This window comes from Danio rerio, chromosome 4 (genome assembly GCF_052040795.2).
Source record: "Danio rerio strain M-AB ecotype USA chromosome 4, GRCz13ab, whole genome shotgun sequence".
Taxonomy (NCBI): domain Eukaryota; kingdom Metazoa; phylum Chordata; class Actinopteri; order Cypriniformes; family Danionidae; genus Danio; species Danio rerio.
Window position 1 is genome coordinate 45,012,855 of NC_141024.2, and position 23,871 is coordinate 45,036,725.

General features: G+C 40.5%; 4 protein-coding genes, 1 long non-coding RNA gene and 13 other non-coding genes across 21 annotated transcripts in view; 2 read left to right on the forward strand and 16 right to left on the reverse strand.

Annotated features, from left to right (window-relative positions):
• Positions 1 to 23,871, reverse strand: part of LOC148681268 (uncharacterized) — a 482,092-nt gene that overhangs the window by 433,468 nt on the left and 24,753 nt on the right. The window lies entirely within an intron of this gene.
• The window catches only part of LOC141377041 (uncharacterized), a 441,555-nt gene that overhangs the window by 358,652 nt on the left and 59,032 nt on the right, over positions 1 to 23,871 (reverse strand). The gene's annotated exons all lie outside the window — the stretch shown is intronic.
• The window catches only part of LOC148681379 (protein NLRC3-like), a 134,468-nt gene that overhangs the window by 95,871 nt on the left and 14,726 nt on the right, over positions 1 to 23,871 (forward strand). The window lies entirely within an intron of this gene.
• LOC103910934 (uncharacterized) overlaps positions 1 to 23,871 on the reverse strand; it is a 492,719-nt gene that overhangs the window by 59,146 nt on the left and 409,702 nt on the right. The window contains exon 1 of one of the 2 annotated variants that reach the window (XM_088650592.1): positions 23,367 to 23,639. The exons of the other annotated variant lie outside the window; for it this stretch is intronic. The gene's annotated coding sequence lies outside the window, so the exon portion shown is untranslated. Of the gene's footprint in view, positions 1 to 23,366; positions 23,640 to 23,871 lie in introns of those variants that run through there. 2 annotated transcript variants of the gene reach the window in all.
• Positions 303 to 376, reverse strand: trnat-agu (transfer RNA threonine (anticodon AGU)). The gene has a single exon. It is a non-coding gene; the product is annotated as a tRNA-Thr (tRNA).
• trnat-ugu (transfer RNA threonine (anticodon UGU)) lies at positions 563 to 636 on the reverse strand. The gene has a single exon. It is a non-coding gene; the product is annotated as a tRNA-Thr (tRNA).
• trnat-agu (transfer RNA threonine (anticodon AGU)) lies at positions 1,909 to 1,982 on the reverse strand. The gene has a single exon. It is a non-coding gene; the product is annotated as a tRNA-Thr (tRNA).
• trnat-ugu (transfer RNA threonine (anticodon UGU)) lies at positions 2,169 to 2,242 on the reverse strand. The gene has a single exon. It is a non-coding gene; the product is annotated as a tRNA-Thr (tRNA).
• On the reverse strand, positions 3,510 to 3,583 carry trnat-agu (transfer RNA threonine (anticodon AGU)). Its single transcript has one exon. It is a non-coding gene; the product is annotated as a tRNA-Thr (tRNA).
• trnat-agu (transfer RNA threonine (anticodon AGU)) lies at positions 5,109 to 5,182 on the reverse strand. The gene has a single exon. It is a non-coding gene; the product is annotated as a tRNA-Thr (tRNA).
• On the reverse strand, positions 6,188 to 6,276 carry trnar-ucu (transfer RNA arginine (anticodon UCU)). Its single transcript is given in 2 exon segments — positions 6,188 to 6,223; positions 6,240 to 6,276. It is a non-coding gene; the product is annotated as a tRNA-Arg (tRNA).
• On the reverse strand, positions 6,709 to 6,782 carry trnat-agu (transfer RNA threonine (anticodon AGU)). The gene has a single exon. It is a non-coding gene; the product is annotated as a tRNA-Thr (tRNA).
• On the reverse strand, positions 6,969 to 7,042 carry trnat-ugu (transfer RNA threonine (anticodon UGU)). Its single transcript has one exon. It is a non-coding gene; the product is annotated as a tRNA-Thr (tRNA).
• On the reverse strand, positions 7,788 to 7,876 carry trnar-ucu (transfer RNA arginine (anticodon UCU)). The gene is given in 2 exon segments: positions 7,788 to 7,823; positions 7,840 to 7,876. It is a non-coding gene; the product is annotated as a tRNA-Arg (tRNA).
• Positions 8,302 to 8,375, reverse strand: trnat-agu (transfer RNA threonine (anticodon AGU)). The gene has a single exon. It is a non-coding gene; the product is annotated as a tRNA-Thr (tRNA).
• Positions 8,562 to 8,635, reverse strand: trnat-ugu (transfer RNA threonine (anticodon UGU)). The gene has a single exon. It is a non-coding gene; the product is annotated as a tRNA-Thr (tRNA).
• trnat-ugu (transfer RNA threonine (anticodon UGU)) lies at positions 9,906 to 9,979 on the reverse strand. The gene has a single exon. It is a non-coding gene; the product is annotated as a tRNA-Thr (tRNA).
• LOC148681408 (uncharacterized) lies at positions 10,858 to 20,864 on the forward strand. Its single transcript, XR_015942989.1, has 2 exons — positions 10,858 to 12,644; positions 20,707 to 20,864. It is a non-coding gene; the product is annotated as an uncharacterized LOC148681408 (long non-coding RNA).

A 23,871-nucleotide genomic window follows, 5' to 3' on the forward strand; every position in this document is an offset into this window, starting at 1 on the left:
TTGACCAACTAAGCCACAGCGCCAAACGACCTTGACACAGGCTAAATGTTTAATTCCAAAAAAAAAAAAAAAAAAAAAAACTAACAACGGTAGCGCTGCATGTGGGAATGTCTGGACTTGAAATATTAAAGTCCAATTGGTTAGGCATTACCACACTATGCTATATAAAGGCATCGTCCAAAGCCCTCTTGAACGAGCAGCGTTCTTAAGGATTTGAGTGTTGTTAAGAAACCGACTGCTAAACATCCGCCTGCGTAAACACTCGTTACTCTTAACAAAAGCAAACACAAAACCTGTACATTAGGCACTGCTGGGATTTGAACCCAGGATCTCCTGTTTACTAGACAGGCGCTTTGACCAACTAAGCCACAGCGCCAACGCTGAATAGGAGGCAAGACGTTTTTGCACACAGAGACCAAAGAAAGACAGCAAGTCTTAAAATGGCAAGCAAAGAGATTGTTTAACTCTATTTGTCGCACTATTCATTACGCCTCAAAGCTATACAATTTTATAATTCATTCCGGTGAGCTCTATAAAACAAGCACACGCACCACCTGGACTAAGGCGCTGCTGGGATTTGAGCCCAGGATCTCCTGTTTACAAGACAGGCGCTTTGACCAGCTAAGCCACAGCGCCACAGAAATTTGCAGTAAGAGACATTTGCCCGATAACAAAAATCAAGAAGAAAAAATAATACACAACAAAAACCAGCATGTCAGGATGCAGAAAATGCTGACAAGCCGGACGCGGTCTTTTAGAGTCTGGATGATCATGTCTCAAGCCTGACCATGTCATCCAAACCCAGAGTCAGCTCGGAAAATGGAAATCAGGACAAACATATGCTATCGGCCATTGAAAGAGTTTCAGATCAGAAAGCCACTCTCCCATAATCTGAGGGAAAGGTGCAGTTTGGATTTGAACCTAGCACCTGCTGTTCCCAAGACAGGTGCTCTGGCCAACTTAGTCTTAACACTAAAAGAAAAAACCTCTGGATACGATACTTCCAAACGCAGTTTCATCTAAGACAGTGGGGGAAGCAAAATTTACTGTGCTTTCTACTCAGTTACTTTGCACATGCATAAAGAGGCTCTTGTACGACAAATCCAAAAGGCGTGATCTCAACAATAGGTGGCAGTTACTTTTCCCCAAAACCACAGGTTGCCGACGAGTCATTCCTCAAGCCCACTAGGCCCTACACCGTTTTCTAATCTCCCTTATTTAAAACAGCTCAATTAAGTCATCGGCTTTATTGTAGAGTACCCCTAGTATCTGAGCCTGCACTGCGCAATGAAAGAAAGAAGCAAAACGGGATGGACAGATGCCTAAAATGTTAGAAACGCACCACACCTTAAGTCAGTGAAGAAAAAGAGCAAAGCTTACGAATCAGGTGGGACTCGAACCCACAACCTTTGAATGGCTCAGCTCACAGCCTAGAAGTTCAATGCGCTATCCATTGGGCCACAGAGCCTAAGTGCTCTGCTTCCTCTAGAACTGTTGGACAGAAAGCACTTTTTAGTACTCTCTGGCCCATGAAAGAACAGCCAACTGCGGACAAGGCACTGCTGGAATTCAAAGCCAGGATCTCCTGTTTACTAGACAGGCACTTTGACCAACTAAGCCACAGCGCCAAACGACCTTGACACAGGCTAAATGTTTAATTCCAAAAAAAAAAAAAAAAAAAAAAAACTAACAACGGTAGCGCTGCATGTGGGAATGTCTGGACTTGAAATATTAAAGTCCAATTGGTTAGGCATTACCACACTATGCTATATAAAGGCATCGTCCAAAGCCCTCTTGAACGAGCAGCGTTCTTAAGGATTTGAGTGTTGTTAAGAAACCAACTGCTAAACATCCCGCTGCGTAAACACTCGTTACTCTTAACAAAAGCAAACACAAAACCTGTACATTAGGCACTGCTGGGATTTGAACCCAGGATCTCCTGTTTACTAGACAGGCGCTTTGACCAACTAAGCCACAGCGCCAACGCTGAATAGGAGGCAAGACGTTTTTGCACACAGAGACCAAAAAAAGACAGCAAGTCTTAAAATGGCAAGCAAAGAGGTTGTTTAACTCTATTTGTCGCACTATTCATTACGCCTCAAAGCTATACAATTTTATAATTCATTCCGGTGAGCTCTATAAAACAAGCACACGCACCACCTGGACTAAGGCGCTGCTGGGATTTGAGCCCAGGATCTCCTGTTTACAAGACAGGCGCTTTGACCAGCTAAGCCACAGCGCCACAGAACTTCGCAGTAAGAGACATTTGCCCGATAACAAAAATCGAAGAAGAAAAAATAATACACAACAAAAACCAGCATGTCAGGATGCGGCAAATGCTGACAAGCCGGACGCGGTCTTTTAGAGTCTGGATGATCATGTCTCAAGCCTGACCATGTCATCCAAACCCAGAGTCAGCTCGGAAAATGGAAATCAGGACAAACATATGCTATCGGCCATTGAAAGAGTTTCAGATCAGAAAGCCACTCTCCCATAATCTGAGGGAAAGGTGCAGTTTGGATTTGAACCTAGCACCTGCTGTTCCCAAGACAGGTGCTCTGGCCAACTTAGTCTTAACACTAAAAGAAAAAACCTCTGGATACGATACTTCCAAACGCAGTTTCATCTAAGACAGTGGGGGGGAAGCAAAATTTACTTTGCTTTCTACTCAGTTACTTTGCACATGCATAAAGAGGCTCTTGTACGACAAATCCAAAAGGCGTGATCTCAACAATAGGTGGCAGTTACTTTTCCCCAAAACCACAGGTTGCCGACGAGTCATTCCTTAAGCCCACTAGGACCTACACCGTTTTCTAATCTCCCTTATTTAAAACAGCTCAATTAAGTCATCGGCTTTATTGTAGAGTACCCCTAGTATCTGAGCCTGCACTGCGCAATGAAAGAAAGAAGCAAAACGGGATGGACAGATGCCTAAAATGTTAGAAACGCACCACACCTTAAGTCAGTGAAGAAAAAGAGCAAAGCTTGCAAATCAGGTGGGACTCGAACCCACAACCTTTGAATGGCTCAGCTCACAGCCTAGAAGTCCAATGCGCTATCCATTGCGCCACAGAGCCTAAGTGCTCTGTTCCTCTAGAACTGTTGGACAGAAAGCACTTTTTAGTACTCTCTGGCCCATGAAAGAACAGCCAACTGCGGACAAGGCACTGCTGGAATTCAAAGCCAGGATCTCCTGTTTACTAGACAGGCACTTTGACCAACTAAGCCACAGCGCCAAACGACCTTGACACAGGCTAAATGTTTAATTCCAAAAAATAAAAAAAAAACTAACAACGGTAGCGCTGCATGTGGGAATGTCTGGACTTGAAATATTAAAGTCCAATTGGTTAGGCATTACCACACTACGCTATATAAAGGCATCGTCCAAAGCCCTCTTGAACGAGCAGCGTTCTTAAGGATTTGAGTGTTGTTAAGAAACCGACTGCTAAACATCCCGCTGCGTAAACACTCGTTACTCTTAACAAAAGCAAACACAAAACCTGTACTTTAGGCACTGCTGGGATTTGAACCCAGGATCTCCTGTTTACTAGACAGGCGCTTTGACCAACTAAGCCACAGCGCCAATGCTGAATTGGAGGCAAGACGTTTTTGCACACAGAGACCAAAAAAAGACAGCAAGTCTTAAAATGGCAAGCAAAGAGGTTGTTTAACTCTATTTGTCGCACTATTCATTACGCCTCAAAGCTATACAATTTTATAATTCATTCCGGTGAGCTCTATAAAACAAGCACACGCACCACCTGGACTAAGGCGCTGCTGGGATTTGAGCCAAGGATCTCCTGTTTACAAGACAGGCGCTTTGACCAGCTAAGCCACAGCGCCACAGAAATTCGCAGTAAGAGACATTTGCCCGATAACAAAATCAAGAAGAAAAAATAATACACAACAAAAACCAGCATGTTAGGATGCAGAAAATGCTGACAAGCCGGACGCGGTCTTTTAGAGTCTGGATGATCATGTCTCAAGCCTGACCATGTCATCCAAACCCAGAGTCAGCTCGGAAAATGGAAATCAGGACAAACATATGCTATCGGCCATTGAAAGAGTTTCAGATCAGAAAGCCACTCTCCCATAATCTGAGGGAAAGGTGCAGTTTGGATTTGAACCTAGCACCTGCTGTTCCCAAGACAGGTGCTCTGGCCAACTTAGTCTTAACACTAAAAGAAAAAACCTCTGGATACGATACTTCCAAACGCAGTTTCATCTAAGACAGTGGGGGGGAAGCAAAATTTACTTTGCTTTCTACTCAGTTACTTTGCACATGCATAAAGAGGCTCTTGTACGACAAATCCAAAAGGCGTGATCTCAACAATAGGTGGCAGTTACTTTTCCCCAAAACCACAGGTTGCCGACGAGTCATTCCTCAAGCCCACTAGGCCCTACACCGTTTTCTAATCTCCCTTATTTAAAACAGCTCAATTAAGTCATCGGCTTTATTGTAGAGTACCCCTAGTATCTGAGCCTGCACTGCGCAATGAAAGAAAGAAGCAAAACGGGATGGACAGATGCCTAAAATGTTAGAAACGCACCACACCTTAAGTCAGTGAAGAAAAAGAGCAAAGCTTGCAAATCAGGTGGGACTCGAACCCACAACCTTTGAATGGCTCAGCTCACAGCCTAGAAGTCCAATGCGCTATCCATTGCGCCACAGAGCCTAAGTGCTCTGTTCCTCTAGAACTGTTGGACAGAAAGCACTTTTTAGTACTCTCTGGCCCATGAAAGAACAGCCAACTGCGGACAAGGCACTGCTGGAATTCAAAGCCAGGATCTCCTGTTTACTAGACAGGCACTTTGACCAACTAAGCCACAGCGCCAAACGACCTTGACACAGGCTAAATGTTTAATTCCAAAAAATAAAAAAAAAACTAACAACGGTAGCGCTGCATGTGGGAATGTCTGGACTTGAAATATTAAAGTCCAATTGGTTAGGCATTACCACACTACGCTATATAAAGGCATCGTCCAAAGCCCTCTTGAACGAGCAGCGTTCTTAAGGATTTGAGTGTTGTTAAGAAACCGACTGCTAAACATCCCGCTGCGTAAACACTCGTTACTCTTAACAAAAGCAAACACAAAACCTGTACTTTAGGCACTGCTGGGATTTGAACCCAGGATCTCCTGTTTACTAGACAGGCGCTTTGACCAACTAAGCCACAGCGCCAACGCTGAATTGGAGGCAAGACGTTTTTGCACACAGAGACCAAAAAAAGACAGCAAGTCTTAAAATGGCAAGCAAAGAGGTTGTTTAACTCTATTTGTCGCACTATTCATTACGCCTCAAAGCTATACAATTTTATAATTCATTCCGGTGAGCTCTATAAAACAAGCACACGCACCACCTGGACTAAGGCGCTGCTGGGATTTGAGCCAAGGATCTCCTGTTTACAAGACAGGCGCTTTGACCAGCTAAGCCACAGCGCCACAGAAATTCGCAGTAAGAGACATTTGCCCGATAACAAAAATCAAGAAGAAAAAATAATACACAACAAAAACCAGCATGTTAGGATGCAGAAAATGCTGACAAGCCGGACGCGGTCTTTTAGAGTCTGGATGATCATGTCTCAAGCCTGACCATGTCATCCAAACCCAGAGTCAGCTCGGAAAATGGAAATCAGGACAAACATATGCTATCGGCCATTGAAAGAGTTTCAGATCAGAAAGCCACTCTCCCATAATCTGAGGGAAAGGTGCAGTTTGGATTTGAACCTAGCACCTGCTGTTCCCAAGACAGGTGCTCTGGCCAACTTAGTCTTAACACTAAAAGAAAAAACCTCTGGATACGATACTTCCAAACGCAGTTTCATCTAAGACAGTGGGGGGGAAGCAAAATTTACTGTGCTTTCTACTCAGTTACTTTGCACATGCATAAAGAGGCTCTTGTACGACAAATCCAAAAGGCGTGATCTCAACAATAGGTGGCAGTTACTTTTTCCCAAAACCACAGGTTGCCGACGAGTCATTCCTCAAGCCCACTAGGCCCTACACCGTTTTCTAATCTCCCTTATTTAAAACAGCTCAATTAAGTCATCGGCTTTATTGTAGAGTACCCCTAGTATCTGAGCCTGCACTGCGCAATGAAAGAAAGAAGCAAAACGGGATGGACAGATGCCTAAAATGTTAGAAACGCACCAGACCTTAAGTCAGTGAAGAAAAAGAGCAAAGCTTGCGACTCTGGTGGGACTCGAACCCACAACCTTTGAATGGCTCAGCTTACAGCCTAGAAGTCCAATGCGCTATCCATTGTGCCACAGAGCCTAAGTGATCTGCTTCCTCTAGAACTGTTGCACAGAAAGCACTTTTTAGTACTCTCTGGCCCATGAAAGAACAGCCAACTGCGGACAAGGCACTGCTGGAATTCAAAGCCAGGATCTCCTGTTTACTAGACAGGCACTTTGACCAACTAAGCCACAGCGCCAAACGACCTTGACACAGGCTAAATGTTTAATTCCAAAAAATAAAAAAAAACTAACAACGGTAGCGCTGCATGTGGGAATGTCTGGACTTGAAATATTAAAGTCCAATTGGTTAGGCATTACCACACTACGCTATATAAAGGCATCGTCCAAAGCCCTCTTGAACGAGCAGCGTTCTTAAGGATTTGAGTGTTGTTAAGAAACCGACTGCTAAACATCCCACTGCGTAAACACTCGTTACTCTTAACAAAAGCAAACACAAAACCTGTACATTAGGCACTGCTGGGATTTGAACCCAGGATCTCCTGTTTACTAGACAGGCGCTTTGACCAACTAAGCCACAGCGCCAACGCTGAATAGGAGGCAAGACGTTTTTGCACACAGAGACCAAAAAAAGACAGCAAGTCTTAAAATGGCAAGCAAAGAGGTTGTTTAACTCTATTTGTCGCACTATTCATTACGCCTCAAAGCTATACAATTTTATAATTCATTCCGGTGAGCTCTATAAAACAAGCACATGCACCACCTGGACTAAGGCGCTGCTGGGATTTGAGCCCAGGATCTCCTGTTTACAAGACAGGCGCTTTGACCAGCTAAGCCACAGCGCCACAGAAATTCGCAGTTAGAGACATTTGCCCGATAACAAAAATCAAGAAGAAAAAATAATACACAACAAAAACCAGCATGTCAGGATGCAGAAAATGCTGACAAGCCGGACGCGGTCTTTTAGAGTCTGGATGATCATGTCTCAAGCCTGACCATGTCATCCAAACCCAGAGTCAGCTCGGAAAATGGAAATCAGGACAAACATATGCTATCGGCCATTGAAAGAGTTTCAGATCAGAAAGCCACTCTCCCATAATCTGAGGGAAAGGTGCAGTTTGGATTTGAACCTAGCACCTGCTGTTCCCAAGACAGGTGCTCTGGCCAACTTAGTCTTAACACTAAAAGAAAAAACCTCTGGATACGATACTTCTAAACGCAGTTTCATCTAAGACAGTGGGGGGGAAGCAAAATTTACTGTGCTTTCTACTCATTTACTTTGCACATGCATAAAGAGGCTCTTGTACGACAAATCCAAAAGGCGTGATCTCAACAATAGGTGGCAGTTACTTTTCCCCAAAACCACAGGTTGCCGACGAGTCATTCCTCAAGCCCACTAGGCCCTACACCGTTTTCTAATCTCCCTTATTTAAAACAGCTCAATTAAGTCATCGGCTTTATTGTAGAGTACCCCTAGTATCTGAGCCTGCACTGCGCAATGAAAGAAAGAAGCAAAACGGGATGGACAGATGCCTAAAATGTTAGAAACGCACCACACCTTAAGTCAGTGAAGAAAAAGAGCAAAGCTTGCGACTCTGGTGGGACTTGAACCCACAACCTTTGAATGGCTCAGCTCACAGCCTAGAAGTCCAATGCGCTATCCATTGCGCCACAGAGCTCTGCTTCCTCTAGAACTGTTGGACAGAAAGCACTTTGTAGTACTCTCTGGCCCATGAAAGAACAGCCAACTGCGGACAAGGCACTGCTGGAATTCAAAGCCAGGATCTCCTGTTTACTAGACAGGCACTTTGACCAACTAAGCCACAGCGCCAAACGACCTTGACACAGGCTAAATGTTTAATTCCAAAAAATAAAAAAAAAACTAACAACGGTAGCGCTGCATGTGGGAATGTCTGGACTTGAAATATTAAAGTCCAATTGGTTAGGCATTACCACACTACGCTATATAAAGGCATCGTCCAAAGCCCTCTTGAACGAGCAGCGTTCTTAAGGATTTGAGTGTTGTTAAGAAACCGACTGCTAAACATCCCGCTGCGTAAACACTCGTTACTCTTAACAAAAGCAAACACAAAACCAGTACATTAGGCACTGCTGGGATTTGAACCCAGGATCTCCTGTTTACTAGACAGGCGCTTTGACCAACTAAGCCACAGCGCCAATGCTGAATAGGAGGCAAGACGTTTTTGCACACAGAGACCAAAAAAAGACAGCAAGTCTTAAAATGGCAAGCAAAGAGGTTGTTTAACTCTATTTGTCGCACTATTCATTACGCCTCAAAGCTATACAATTTTATAATTCATTCCGGTGAGCTCTATAAAACAAGCACACGCACCACCTGGACTAAGGCGCTGCTGGGATTTGAGCCCAGGATCTCCTGTTTACAAGACAGGCGCTTTGACCAGCTAAGCCACAGCGCCACAAAAATTCATAGTAAGAGACATTTGCCCGATAACAAAAAATCAAGAAGAAAAAATAATACACAACAAAAACCAGCATGTCAGGATGCAGAAAATGCTGACAAGCCGGACGCGGTCTTTTAGAGTCTGGATGATCATGTCTCAAGCCTGACCATGTCATCCAAACCCAGAGTCAGCTCGGAAAATGGAAATCAGGACAAACATATGCTATCGGCCATTGAAAGAGTTTCAGATCAGAAAGCCACTCTCCCATAATCTGAGGGAAAGGTGCAGTTTGGATTTGAACCTAGCACCTGCTGTTCCCAAGACAGGTGCTCTGGCCAACTTAGTCTTAACACTAAAAGAAAAAACCTCTGGATACGATACTTCCAAACGCAGTTTCATCTAAGACAGTGGGGGGGGAAGCAAAATTTACTGTGCTTTCTACTCAGTTACTTTGCACATGCATAAAGAGGCTCTTGTACGACAAATCCAAAAGGCGTGATCTCAACAATAGGTGGCAGTTACTTTTCCCCAAAACCACAGGTTGCCGACGAGTCATTCCTCAAGCCCACTAGGCCCTACACCGTTTTCTAATCTCCCTTATTTAAAACAGCTCAATTAAGTCATCGGCTTTATTGTAGAGTACCCCTAGTATCTGAGCCTGCACTGCGCAATGAAAGAAAGAAGCAAAACGGGATGGACAGATGCCTAAAATGTTAGAAACGCACCACACCTTAAGTCAGTGAAGAAAAAGAGCAAAGCTTGCGAATCAGGTGGGACTCGAACCCACAACCTTTGAATGGCTCAGCTCACAGCCTAGAAGTCCAATGCGCTATCCATTGCGCCACAGAGCCTAAGTGCTCTGCTTCCTCTAGAACTGTTTGACAGAAAGCACTTTTTAGTACTCTCTGGCCCATGAAAGAACAGCCAACTGCAGACAAGGCACTGCTGGAATTCAAAGCCAGGATCTCCTGTTTACTAGACAGGCACTTTGACCAACTAAGCCACAGCGCCAAACGACCTTGACACAGGCTAAATGTTTAATTCCAAAAAAAAAAAAAAAAAACTAACAACGGTAGCGCTGCATGTGGGAATGTCTGGACTTGAAATATTAAAGTCCAATTGGTTAGGCATTACCACACTACGCTATATAAAGGCATCGTCCAAAGCCCTCTTGAACGAGCAGCGTTCTTAAGGATTTGAGTGTTGTTAAGAAACCGACTGCTAAACATCCCGCTGCGTAAACACTCTTTACTCTTAACAAAAGCAAACACAAAACCTGTACATTAGGCACTGCTGGGATTTGAACCCAGGATCTCCTGTTTACAAGACAGGCGCTTTGACCAGCTAAGCCACAGCGCCACAGAAATTTGCAGTAAGAGACATTTGCCCGATAACAAAAATCGAAGAAGAAAAAATAATACACAACAAAAACCAGCATGTCAGGTTGCGGCAAATGCTGACAAGCCGGACGCGGTCTTTTAGAGTCTGGATGATCATGTCTCAAGCCTGACCATGTCATCCAAACCCAGAGTCAGCTCGGAAAATGGAAATCAGGACAAACATATGCTATCGGCCATTGAAAGAGTTTCAGATCAGAAAGCCACTCTCCCATAATCTGAGGGAAAGGTGCAGTTTGGATTTGAACCTAGCACCTGCTGTTCCCAAGACAGGTGCTCTGGCCAACTTAGTCTTAACACTAAAAGAAAAAACCTCTGGATACGATACTTCTAAACGCAGTTTCATCTAAGACAGTGGGGGGGAAGCAAAATTTACTGTGCTTTCTACTCAGTTACTTTGCACATGCATAAAGAGGCTCTTGTACGACAAATCCAAAAGGCGTGATCTCAACAATAGGTGGCAGTTACTTTTCCCCAAAACCACAGGTTGCCGACGAGTCATTCCTCAAGCCCACTAGGCCCTACACCGTTTTCTAATCTCCCTTATTTAAAACAGCTCAATTAAGTCATCGGCTTTATTGTAGAGTACCCCTAGTATCTGAGCCTGCACTGCGCAATGAAAGAAAGAAGCAAAACGGGATGGACAGATGCCTAAAATGTTAGAAACGCACCACACCTTAAGTCAGTGAAGAAAAAGAGCAAAGCTTGCGAATCAGGTGGGACTCGAACCCACAACCTTTGAATGGCTCAGCTCACAGCCTAGAAGTCCAATGCGCTATCCATATAAATTTTATAACAACTGCTTACTTCTAATCTATTAGTTGTCCACTTTTTTCTGCAAGTAAAATTTCATCAACATGCTTAATCAACACCACTCTCTCTGATAATTCAAAAATCAATCACTTTACATTTTTTCATCAGTATGACCATATTTCTGCATACACTATTAACCTCAGCTTTAAAATCTCTTCTCCTTAATTGCTTCTAAATCATAAACTAAACACAATCTTCTTTTGTTTGTTGCTTACTTGTAAAATTGTATTCAAATTAAATTAGTCACATCTATGTTTATAACTCAGTTAAAATTTAGCTTAAATAAAATGTCTAAAACAGATTCCCTAAGACCTTGTCTAGGTGTTTCTCTTAATTGCTCAACAACATACTACCTCTTCACTACGCTGGCTAATTTTATAATCCTCCATTTAAGTATTTCACTAATAATCAATCAGTTTTTGAATTTGACACTACGTTTGATAATTCATTTTCTCAACTATTACTTAGTTTGTTCTAATCATTTTTATGATTTTCTTTTGGCTACTAATTAGTTCTACGTCATTTCGGTTCAACTAGTTGCCCATACACTTTTTATATACTTTTATAAGCTAACTAAAAATCGCTGCATTTTCTCATCCGTTTCTTTCAGCTGTATTTTGACTTCATCATTAAACTTCTTCACATGGGTATATGTGAAAGAAAATCTGTTTTCTAAAACTCTCTTATTATGTTTCAATTCTTTATCAGATTAGAACTATTAATTTTTACCCGATGAGGTGAGTTCAATTTTTCATGTTCAAATTTTTTCTTTACGCATAAATTTTTTTTTTCTGTTACCAACCTTTTCTAGTTTTTAATATCCCATCTTAATTTAGATGATTCAACATAATATTTTGCTTTTAGTAAATCTTTACTTAAATAATCAGTTCCATCAAAATTTATAATTCAAATGACTTCCAGTTACCAATAGTTGTTTCTTCTTCTTTAGTCACCACCATACATTGTACTTCCTCCTATATCCTGTTCATGCCCTGTATCAGTAAACCTATGAAAATTTGCAAAAATTGTTAAATATCATTTCAACATTATACATTTAGAGATTCATTGTATATTTTCCTTTAAGTCTTTTTCTTAGTTATTATTTTCATAACAAAACCTTAATAAATTCTGTCTCTTTCATATTACCAGTCATCATATGGCCTCAAATGGTTCTTGACAGCACCCTGCCTCTTACTTTACCCACAAGTTCCTTTTTCTGAGTGTCTGATCTCCAGACATATTTAGCAGTTTGCTATGGTCCGGTTTGGAGGAGCCCACATTTCTGAGGCAGACCACTGATCTTTCACAGTGCCCCTCAAAATTTGGATTCGTCTTTGGAATAATGTCTCATGGAGACCAGTTACTGCTCTTCTCCACTGCAACCTCCTTCTCAGTTTTCCTTCAGAACTTGGTATCTCTGATGTTAGGGAAACATGCACTCAAGAACCATGTGAGCCATTGAGACCACATTCTAGAGTTTAACAAATGAGACAGTTTTATTGAGTTTAAACTCAATTTGACCCCCAATAATAGTTTTAAGTAAAGTTTGACATCTTCACTCCCATCCACTCAGCACTATGGTCTGCTTAGTCTGCAGGCAAAGCTGTAAGGCACTACGATGGTGGAGACTAAAAAACAAGACACAGTTGGGTTATTATTCATAAAACACAAATTATGACATGGCCTACCATGTGGTATAATTGTTCAACATTACTGCTATATCTCAGGATTCATATTAGGCATTGACCCCACATATTTGTTTAATATGTTTTTTATATCTGAAATGCAATGTTTAATTATCCATTTCTTTCTTGGTGTTGTGACAATACAGAAACTTTCTGTACTGCCCCTATTTTGTGTTTACTTCCTTTGTCACTGCCTTTTATAATGAGTTCAACCCCATTGGATGCTACAACCAATTACAATGATGGGAAATTATATAAAAGGGTTTTTTTCTTTCTTCTGGGGGAGAGAGTTCTGACCTCCAGTGTGGGAGTGGTGTTTGCGTCACCAAGTTGCGTTGCGGGTGTGGCTCTGCCTGGGTCTGAGGAAGCTGAGGAAGAGATGCGGCGATGCTCAAGTTTTCACTGACTTGTCCTTTATAGCCACCGTAACACCAAGTTTCCTGGTAATTGCTGACGAGTGCCAGTCTTCCGTTACCTTCGTGTTGAAAAATTACCGGTGCGATGTGTTAGGACACCTCCGAAAACGGCTGCCTGTTTATCATTTCTGTCCGTTCTGCCAAGTCACCTGCCAGCCAGTGAACTGCTGACGTGTAACCTCCTGACGTCACCACTGCAAGCCTCTTGGGTCAGTTTCACTCATACACTTACATACATACATTCTCCACCCAACCTCCCTTTATTTTCATTTAATTAGTTATTTGAGAAATTTGAAAAGTTTTGTTTATTTATTTCTTGGTGTATTTGTTGTTGTTTTTTGAGAGGAATCTTGTTTTGGGTTACTTAAAATGATTGTAGGATTTTGACTATATAAATATTTATTTTTGGTATTGTTGTTACTTGTAGTTGTATTTGCCATTTAAATTAATTCATTAAATCTTTCTAAGTGGAATTCGATTTTCTTGTTCTTATTTCGTAGGGTTCTATGTTACTGTATGTAACGGAGGGTCTTGTATAAGTTTTGTTTTCGCTATCCTGGGTAATTAATTATAGTTAGATTTATTTGTGGCAAGGTTTAAAACTTTAAACCTTCTGTGTCTGGCACCCGAAATCATGCATAAAATTTGTTAATATATGTATGTTATATTATAATATAATATAATATAATATATGTATATATTATAATACATATAATATATGTATGTTATATTATAATATATTTTATTTTTTTTGCCCGAGGGTGACTGCGTTAGAGGGAGATATTACCAGACGCACCGCTCCAACAGCGCCTTCTGTGGTTCAGTGGTAGAAATCTCGCCTGCCATGCGGGAGGCCCGGGTTCGAATCTAAACTAAGAGTTGTTAATTAAAATTTTTTTTTTTTTTGTGTGTGACCACCGTTACAGAAATGGCACCCGAACAGGGACATGAACACTTTAAGGGACATGAACACTTTAAGGGACTTTAAACACTTTAAGGGACTTGAATAATTGAAACTTTCATTGATTGACTTGAATACTTGAATAACTGAAAATTTCTTTGACTGACTGACTGACCTGAATTACTGGACAGGGTTTTGTTTGTGAATGTTTAATAGTTTAAAATTGTTTTTTTCTTGCTGAATGTGAGAACTATTGACAAAAATCATCAAATAACTGAAATTGTGTAAAAAAAAAAAAAAAAAAAAACTTGTCATGTATGTGATTTTTGGTATAATGATTTGAGTTTATTGTGAAAATTTGCTTGAGCAACCAGTGTAAGCTGAATTTATTTTTTGTATCAAAGTGTGTGGGAACTTGAACTAGAAAATGTGATCGTCATCTGTCTTGTATTTTTGTACATGCATTTGAAAGGTTTCTCTTACATTGATAGTATGGACATGATGTAATTGATTGCAGAGAACAGTTTCTTTGTGAGTATTTTTTGTTTTATTGGGTTTATTTATTTATTTTTTTCCTGCTGTCCCAAACACACACAAATCCTAATCACACCCACAACCAACACAAGTCATGGCCCAGTTCTTTTCCCATTCAACGTCAACATATGTTGATATTGATGCACCTGATGCCCCAACAATTTCCACGCCAGTGTGGTCACCTCCAGTGCAAACTCAAACACTTTCTGGACTTCCACCTCATGACCAAATTATGCATAATATTTCACCGGTCCATAGTTTCCCAAGCCATGCAACTCCAGTACAGACACTTCCTACTGCTCTGGGAGGCCATATTCTAATGCAACCTCTTTCTTTGTCCCAGGAACATGTTAGCATGCAACTGTGCACGTCTGCAGATGTTTTATCACCTTCTACAATGGAACAGCATGATCTGCCTGGGAACCTTCCAACCCCTAGGAGAGAAATTCAGCAGGTCAGTTCTTATGTGCAAGGTAATTTGGACAATCTGATGGTAACAATGAAAAAACAAGAGAAATGTTTGCATGAACTTACTCAAAAGCTGAAAACTTCATCATCCCAGCATGTGAATCAAATCACCACCCTTACAGCCAAAATAGAGTCCAATAAGCAAGAGATTGTCACCATACTCACTGGAGCTAAGCAACAAGAGGCTGCAGATGCTGACCAGTTGGTCAAAGCTGTACAATTGATGCTTGCAACTGAGTTTCAGAAATTTGAATCAACCCTTACCTCAGCAGTTGTTGACAAAGTGGAAAAACTCCGGAGAGATGTCCACCATGATCTCAAATCAATCCAGCAAACCCTCCAGGGAAGTTTGGATCAGCTTACTACAAATCTTCAGCAATGTGAAGAAAAAATTAGTAAATGTCAGACCTGTGTTACACAGTTGAAAAAGGATTTACAAGTGCACAATGTGAAAGATGTTGAACCTCAAACAGAAACAAAAGCTGCTCCAGTTACAAGTACACTCTCCACTGAGACTGTTTCAACTTTACCAAATACCATGGTCAAAAGTGATCACCTTAAATTAACTTTTCCCACCTTTGGACGACATACAGATGATACTGACCCTTTATTGTACCTAACAAAATGTCAAGATTTCCTGGCACTTCATCCTTTGACAGATGCAGATCTTTTGGCTACCTTTCGCACTGTCTTATATGGCACAGCTCGGGACTGGTGGGAAGTGAGTCGCTCCAATATTGCGACTTGGAAGGAATTTGAGTCTGCATTTCTTTCTGCATTCCTGTCTGAAGACTACGAAGATGAGCTTGCTGAGCGTGTTCGTACTAGAGTTCAAGGAGACAGAGAGTCAATTCGAGATTTTGCATTTACTTATCGAGCACTTTGTAAAAGATGGAAATCCACTCTAACAGAGACTGAAATTGTAAAAATGATCCTAAAAAATATCAAACCATACCTTGCCAGCCAACTGCGCAGTAGAGTGAACACCGTGGAGGATCTAGTTAAATTGGGATATCTATTGGAACGAGACTATGAAGAACAAAGACGGTATGAAAGTCGAATGGCTCACAAACAAGCAAGTTCACAAAAATCTTTCTCCAATCGACCTGTTGAGAAACAGCCTATTCAGTGTTGGAGGTGCAGTGGTCCACATCCACCGGGAAATTGCCCAATGTATTTAACTCCACCTTCCCAGCAATCTTCCACGCAACATCACCCAAACCATGGAAAGAGTTTTCATGCTGCAAAGTCAGGAGGTCGACCTACGAACATCATTGTAGCAGCCTCAGAAACACCCCAATCAACAAAAGAAGTTCCAAATGTTTTCCTTCCATCTACAACCATGTCATCTCTGGCCATTCCACAACAATTAGTTGTCCCAATTAGTATTGGATCATGGTTTGGAAAAGCCATACTGGACACTGGAGCAAGCTACACGCTAATACATGAAAGTCTAATGCAGCATTTTGATACCTCTGCCCAGCTACAAAACTGGTCGAGTGGACCTCTTTACTTGGCTAATGGAAAAGCGGAGATACCCTTAGGATGGTTAAACATCACTATTCAAATACATGGTAAATCCTTTGTAGTACCTGCTGTTGTCCTCCCATCTCAAGCTCTTGCATATGCCATCATCTTGGGTTTGGACTTCATATTCTTTAGTGGTCTGAAAATTCATGTTAGTGAACGCAAGTATTCTTTTACGTCTGATCCTACTGAAGAACACCCATTTCAACCTGGATATGCAAGTGAACCTCTAGTTCAAATGACACCCATGACAGAAAAAAAAAAAACGCTCAGAAAGAACAAACTCAATCTCACCTTGTTAAGTGCTGTCCCTCCACCTCAAACCTCATTGGGTATGCTACAAACTGATCATGTCGATGATGCAACACAGATCTGGAATGCTGTAAGTAAAGCACAGCTTCCCAAAGAAGAAAAGCAACAGTTACTACAGATCCTGCAGAATAACCCCAGGGTATGTACTCAAAGAACTGGAAAAACCAAGTTACTTCAACACCGTATCTACATCACCAGTCAGGTACCTATCAAACAAAAGCCATATCGTTTGTCTCCTGTAAAACAACAGGTGATGGAGGAGCAATTGGAACAAATGTTGAGAGACGGTATTGTAGAACCATCACATTCTTCTTGGGCTTCACCGGTGGTGTTGGTTCCTAAGAAAAATGGCAAGTTAAGATTCTGTGTGGACTACCGCAAAGTAAATGCAATAACGGAAAATGATGCTTACCCTCTTCCAAACATCACAGAGATACTAGAATCTCTCTCTGGATCAACAATTTTTTCTACCATCGATTTAAACAGTGGGTATTGGCAAGTGATGATGGATCCTGACAGCAAAGCAAAGACTGCTTTTATTGTGTCTGATGGGCTATATCAATTTAATGTTATGCCTTTTGGATTAAAAAATGCACCTGCTACATTCCAGAGGTTAATGGAGACCGTACTAGGGGAACTAAGACGAAAGATATGCCTTGTCTACATTGATGACATAATTGTGTATTCTCCCTCAGTGACCCAACACTTCTGTGATCTGCAAACCATCCTCCACAGGCTAGAAGCTGCTGGACTGACCATCAACCTGGAAAAATGCAAGTTTTTCCTACCAGAGATCACGTTTCTAGGGCATGTGGTAAATGCTAAAGGTATCACGGCAGATCCAAGCAAAGTTGAGGCCATTCTCTCTTTTCCTACACCCAACAATCTGAAGGAAGTTCAGCGATTCCTGGGACTAGCCGGCTGGTACCACCGGTTTGTGCAAAACTTTTCAAAAATTGCTGAGCCCCTCAATGCCCTGAAGAAAAAAGGACAGGTGTTTAAATGGACAGCACAGTGTCAACAATCATTTGACCAGTTAAGATCATGCCTTACCTCACCTCCCATTCTTGGCCACCCTGACCTCAAAATACCTTTCATTGTATACACTGATGCCAGCGATACAGGACTGGGTGCTATTCTCACTCAAAGAAAGGATCCAGGTAGTGAAGAGGTCATTGCCTATGCCAGTCGCACCTTAACTGGGGCTGAGGTAAATTACACTGCAACAGAAAAAGAATGTTTAGCTGTTGTTTGGGCATTGGAGAAGTGGCAACATTACCTAGAGTACAAGCTCTTCACAGTAGTAACGGACCATTCTGCTCTTCAGTGGGTGATGGGATCCACAAAAACTAACAGCCGCCTTATTCGATGGGTCTTGAGACTGCAGAAATTCAACTTCATCATTGAATACCGAAAAGGGAAGTTAAATGTAGCTCCTGATGCTTTGTCCAGATCACCTCTCACTACAATTTCTCCTGTTACAGCAGTTTACACGAAGCAGCAAACAGACCAGCACACAGAGCTTCCAGTTTCTGATGTTGTCCTATGGGAGGAACAACATTCAGATGAAGAAACAACAAAACTACTACAGGCTGTAGCAGAAGAACCAAATCAATTGGAACAATATGAAGTGATAGAGGACAAGCTGTACCATAAAACTTACCTGAAGAATGACCAAGTACATTATCGTGTGTATGTTCCAAACCGTCTTCGGCCGACACTACTTCATCACTATCATTCACACCCGCTAAGTGGCCATCATGGAATATACAAAACTTATAAACGAATCCAAGCAGTTGCTTTTTGGCCAGGCTTATGGACTGATGTGAAGAGACACGTTAAAGAATGTGTGAAGTGTCAAACGATCAAGTATGATAATCAGAAACCAGCAGGAAAACTTCAATCAACCATCACCTCTCGACCTAATCAAATGCTTGGAGTTGATATTATGGGACCCCTACCTCGGAGTACACAGCAAAACGAGTATTTGTTGGTGTTTGTTGACTATTACTCCAAATGGGTTGAGTTCTTTCCCATGCGTCAGGCAAATGCTCAGAGTGTTGCTGTGATTTTTAGAAGAGAAATCTTAACCCGTTGGGGGGTTCCAGACTTCATCCTCTCTGATCGAGGAACACAGTTCATCTCATCTGTGTTTAAGAATGTATGTGAAAAGTGGGGAGTTACACAGAAGCTAACAACGGCTTATCACCCTCAGACCAATATGACAGAACGGGTGAATAGAACTGTCAAAAGTATGATTGCGTCATATGTGGATGACAACCACAGCAAATGGGATCAGTTCTTACCTGAGATGAGATTCGCAATGAATACTGCCATCCAGGAAACCACGGGAGTAACTCCAGCAGAACTGCAGATTGGAAGGAAACTGCATGGACCAATGGATAAAATACTTCATGGTCAGAATCTTATCCCCGATAATACCTCTTATGATGTAGTCTGTCACATACAACACCTGAAGTCACAAGTTCAAGAGAATTGCCGAAGGGCACAACAACGCCAACTCCGAAACTACAACAAAAAGAGAAGAGAGGCCGGTTTCAAAAATAAAGACAGAGTATGGTTGCGCAATTTCCCTCAGTCCAGTGCACAGCACAAGTTCAGTGCCAAGCTGGCACCAAAATGGAAAGGACCTTACCGAGTTTTAAAACAACTGGGACCTTTAAATTATCGTATAGCCTTGGAGGAAACTGGAGAAGATGTGCGCACAGTACATGTGTGTAATCTTAAAGAATGTTTCCCAACAGCTGAGGAGTTGGAAGTCCAAGAAAAAAAACGACTTCGGGAATTGTTTGAAGAAACCTCTGAAGAGGAGGAATTTTTTGGATTTTGATTGTATTTCTTTTAACAACCATGGGTTGTTTTGTCAAGGGGGGGAGAATGTGACAATACAGAAACTTTCTGTACTGCCCCTAGTTTGTGTTTACTTCCTTTGTCACTGCCTTTTATAATGAGTTCAACCCCATTGGATGCTACAACCAATTACAATGATGGGAAATTATATAAAAGGGTTTTTTTCTTTCTTCTGGGGGAGAGAGTTCTGACCTCCAGTGTGGGAGTGGTGTTTGCGTCACCAAGTTGCGTTGCGGGTGTGGCTCTGCCTGGGTCTGAGGAAGCTGAGGAAGAGATGCGGCGATGCTCAAGTTTTCACTGACTTGTCCTTTATAGCCACCGTAACACCAAGTTTCCTGGTAATTGCTGACGAGTGCCAGTCTTCCGTTACCTTCGTGTTGAAAAATTACCGGTGCGATGTGTTAGGACACCTCCGAAAACGGCTGCCTGTTTATCATTTCTGTCCGTTCTGCCAAGTCACCTGCCAGCCAGTGAACTGCTGACGTGTAACCTCCTGACGTCACCACTGCAAGCCTCTTGGGTCAGTTTCACTCATACACTTACATACATACATTCTCCACCCAACCTCCCTTTATTTTCATTTAATTAGTTATTTGAGAAATTTGAAAAGTTTTGTTTATTTATTTCTTGGTGTATTTGTTGTTGTTTTTTGAGAGGAATCTTGTTTTGGGTTACTTAAAATGATTGTAGGATTTTGACTATATAAATATTTATTTTTGGTATTGTTGTTACTTGTAGTTGTATTTGCCATTTAAATTAATTCATTAAATCTTTCTAAGTGGAATTCGATTTTCTTGTTCTTATTTCGTAGGGTTCTATGTTACTGTATGTAACGGAGGGTCTTGTATAAGTTTTGTTTTCGCTATCCTGGGTAATTAATTATAGTTAGATTTATTTGTGGCAAGGTTTAAAACTTGTCTGGCACCCGAAATCATGCATAAAATTTGTTAATATATGTATGTTATATTATAATATATTTTATTTTTTTTGCCCGAGGGTGACTGCGTTAGAGGGAGATATTACCAGACGCACCGCTCCAACAGCGCTTTCTGTGGTTCAGTGGTAGAAATCTCGCCTGCCATGCGGGAGGCCCGGGTTCGAATCTAAACTAAGAGTTGTTAATTAAAATTTTTTTTTTTTTTGTGTGTGACCACCGTTACAGTGTTTATCATTTTAAATATAGAAAATTTGAACTCACTTCATCTTGTTCATTAACATCCACTAAGTGTCCATAATTTTTCTTTGACCCTAGATGATGGCTTAGATAGTCTTATGCAGCTGACTTTCATAGATGAAAACAGCCAGTGTAAGCCATAACAATTTTTTTTAATCATTATTATTACTAATATTATTATTCTATTTAGTTTTTGCACCTAAACTCAGTCTTGTCCTCTCACATCAAATCTCAGTTCCTCAAAGTGTTACTTCCCCAAAGTGTTACAAGTGCAACTATTTTTGTAGTTTCTATCTCATCGGTTTAATGTCTCTGTCTTTCTCTCTCTCAATGTATATAATATTTTTCAAACATATTTTAATATATTTTAAACATATCTTCTTTTTTCTATCAAACCATAACTTGGATTTCTTTAATTCCTTATCCATTTCTTATCCATATTTTTTGTATTATCTTCATTACTTATTTGCTCATTAACTCTTCAGTTGATCAATATTAAACTGTCACATTTTCTTCTAATTTTTCTCTTCATCGACCAGAGACTTATGCCAATTTTATCTCTTTGCTGTTTAACAGCTCATCTCGAAGTCATTTTCCTCTTTTTTCCTCTAATGTATTTATTCTAATGTTTCTTTAGTAGCTGGTCTTTATGTTGTATTTTAATTTCTCTTTATTTTTCCTATTAGTATTATTAATTTATTTGTTCTTATTGTTCTAGTCAACAACTACTGGTCTATTGTTTTAGTCATCCTCCTCTATTTAGTAAATGCATTTCTTTATTAATATATTCATTCGTATAGCTTCAAATTCCATTTCAACAAATATAACTGTATTAAGCATATTTCACATTATTTCTTTATTTCACTTGTCTTTTTTATAACGCATTGTAATAGATCTGTTTATTTAGTAACTTATACTATATCCCTAATTATTATATCACAGTCTATCCTTATTTAATCAAAACAATTTTATATACTCTTTCAATATAATTTACTCTCTTTTGCCCCTACTTCAACTGCTTCTTCCCCATGAAAAGGAGTGGCTTCTTTTTTCTGACTTCCTTTTTGTTGTCAGTCTGTCTAAGATTGTCTGCCTGAGCACTTCCTCTTTTTTCTCCCCTCATCTGTCTTTCTACAGCCGTTCCAACAAATGCCAAAATCATGCCACATTACAAATTCCAACTAATTTTTTCCATTTCTTACTACCACAACATCGTTATGGCCCCCTTTTGCTATGTTATTAACTTTGTAAAACTCAAATTCTCTGTTTCTCAAAATTGTAGCCAATTTTACTGTTCAGTCATTGCTCTACTCACATATTTTACACAATTTTCACATTTAAGCTTCTCATATATTGTTTCTCATTTCTTTGCCACATTTTTTCTTCTTAGTTCCAATCATTTACCACTTGTCCCATTGAGTTTTTAATTTTGTCTGGGACATTTTCCATATTGCTCACATTCTTAATCGAATTACTTATGCATTTTTCACACCTCCACTTCCTCAAATTTACAGTGTTTTTCACACACACTAATGAACTTCTGTATGTTGCATTTACTGCACATACACATTCAAAAAATATTTATCCTCCTCCAACAATCAAATTTTCACCTGCAAACTTCTTGCACTTTGCCAATTACTGAACTTTCACAATTCTAAATGACATTTAAATGAATATCATATACGCTTATATACAGCCGGCTAAATATCTGTACACTATGCTTATTTCAACTGTTAGTCACTAACGCAACAGACAAACATTTACATAAAATAAAATGCACGCTTTTCACAATTCTCAACTTCTAATCACTTCTTATATTTACACTCGCCTTCAACAGAGTCGACCTTTCTATGTATGTTTAATCTTTTCTATGTATGTTTAATTATTATTATTATTATTATTTTCTCTGTATTTTCTACAGAGTCACAACCTCAGTGAAGCAAGTTATCCACACACAGTCACAACCTCGGCGATTAAACTGTCCCTAATTTTATTTACAATCTCACCCTATAGCTGTCTTTAACGCTTGGACCTACTAAAACGTAGGGGCTTGCACCCAGACTGTTCGGGACCACCCGTCGGCTTGTCCCTCGGACTCCCGCCCTTATAGCCCAAAATTCAGCATTCGTCAATGCCGTTGCCCAGATAAAATCACAGTATTCGCAGAGACAGCAGTCACCTGAACAGCACACCCTAGGATGGTATTATATTAATTCAGTGTAGGAGCACAGACCTCGTCTGATCTTTCCTTCTACCAAACAAGCAAAAACATACAAAGTGTATCAACTTATGTTCTGATTTACTTAGTGAATGCCATATGACGAAACCGTAATAATACCGGAAGCTGCACAGTCACAGCTTTATCTGGTCTCCTGTGCAATACAGTCTCAGCCCATCCTGGCCTTCCTGTATCTACACTATACTACTCTATCCTAAACTATTAGTCTTCTCTACACTATTCTATACTATTCTAAACTACCCTATCTATTTATTCATATTATTCTGACAGACTGGTTAACATTTAAAGCATATATACATTTAAACTCATGCTTATACTTTTAACTACATCAATCCTGCATATCACATGACATCAATCAATTTAGATTAGGCCAATTGCAGAAATTCGATGTAACAGGTTTTCTGCTTACCTTATTTTTTCGGATCAATAACTTCCTCTCCCCCTTTTCCACGTCGGAGGTCACCAAATTGTTGGAATATCTATCTCTATTCCATGCGTGTTCAATATAAAAAGGTCTTGAGAGGTTTTTCTTCAATGTCAAAAATATTAGTAATTTATTAGATACAAATAAATAATTCGATGACAGAGCTCTGGGTTACATTACCCCAATGCAATACAAGAATTACATTCAAGAGGTTCGCAACTAACATACATTTCCTGACTTCAGCATATATACACAACCGATCTAAACAGGTGGAGTTTTGGTGTAACGTCACTTGTCAGTCATTGTTCAGTCCTCCATTGGCCGCCCCTACGACATACTTCCTCTTTTTCTATGAATTCTCTGCCCAACAACAAAGTATACATCTTTCTGTGTTCTGTGTTCAGCTTTAACACCTCTCTTCAGACAGGAAGTTTCTGCAGAGCTGAATTTAATTTTGGACCAGCATCTATCTACTTCTGCAAAAATGCTA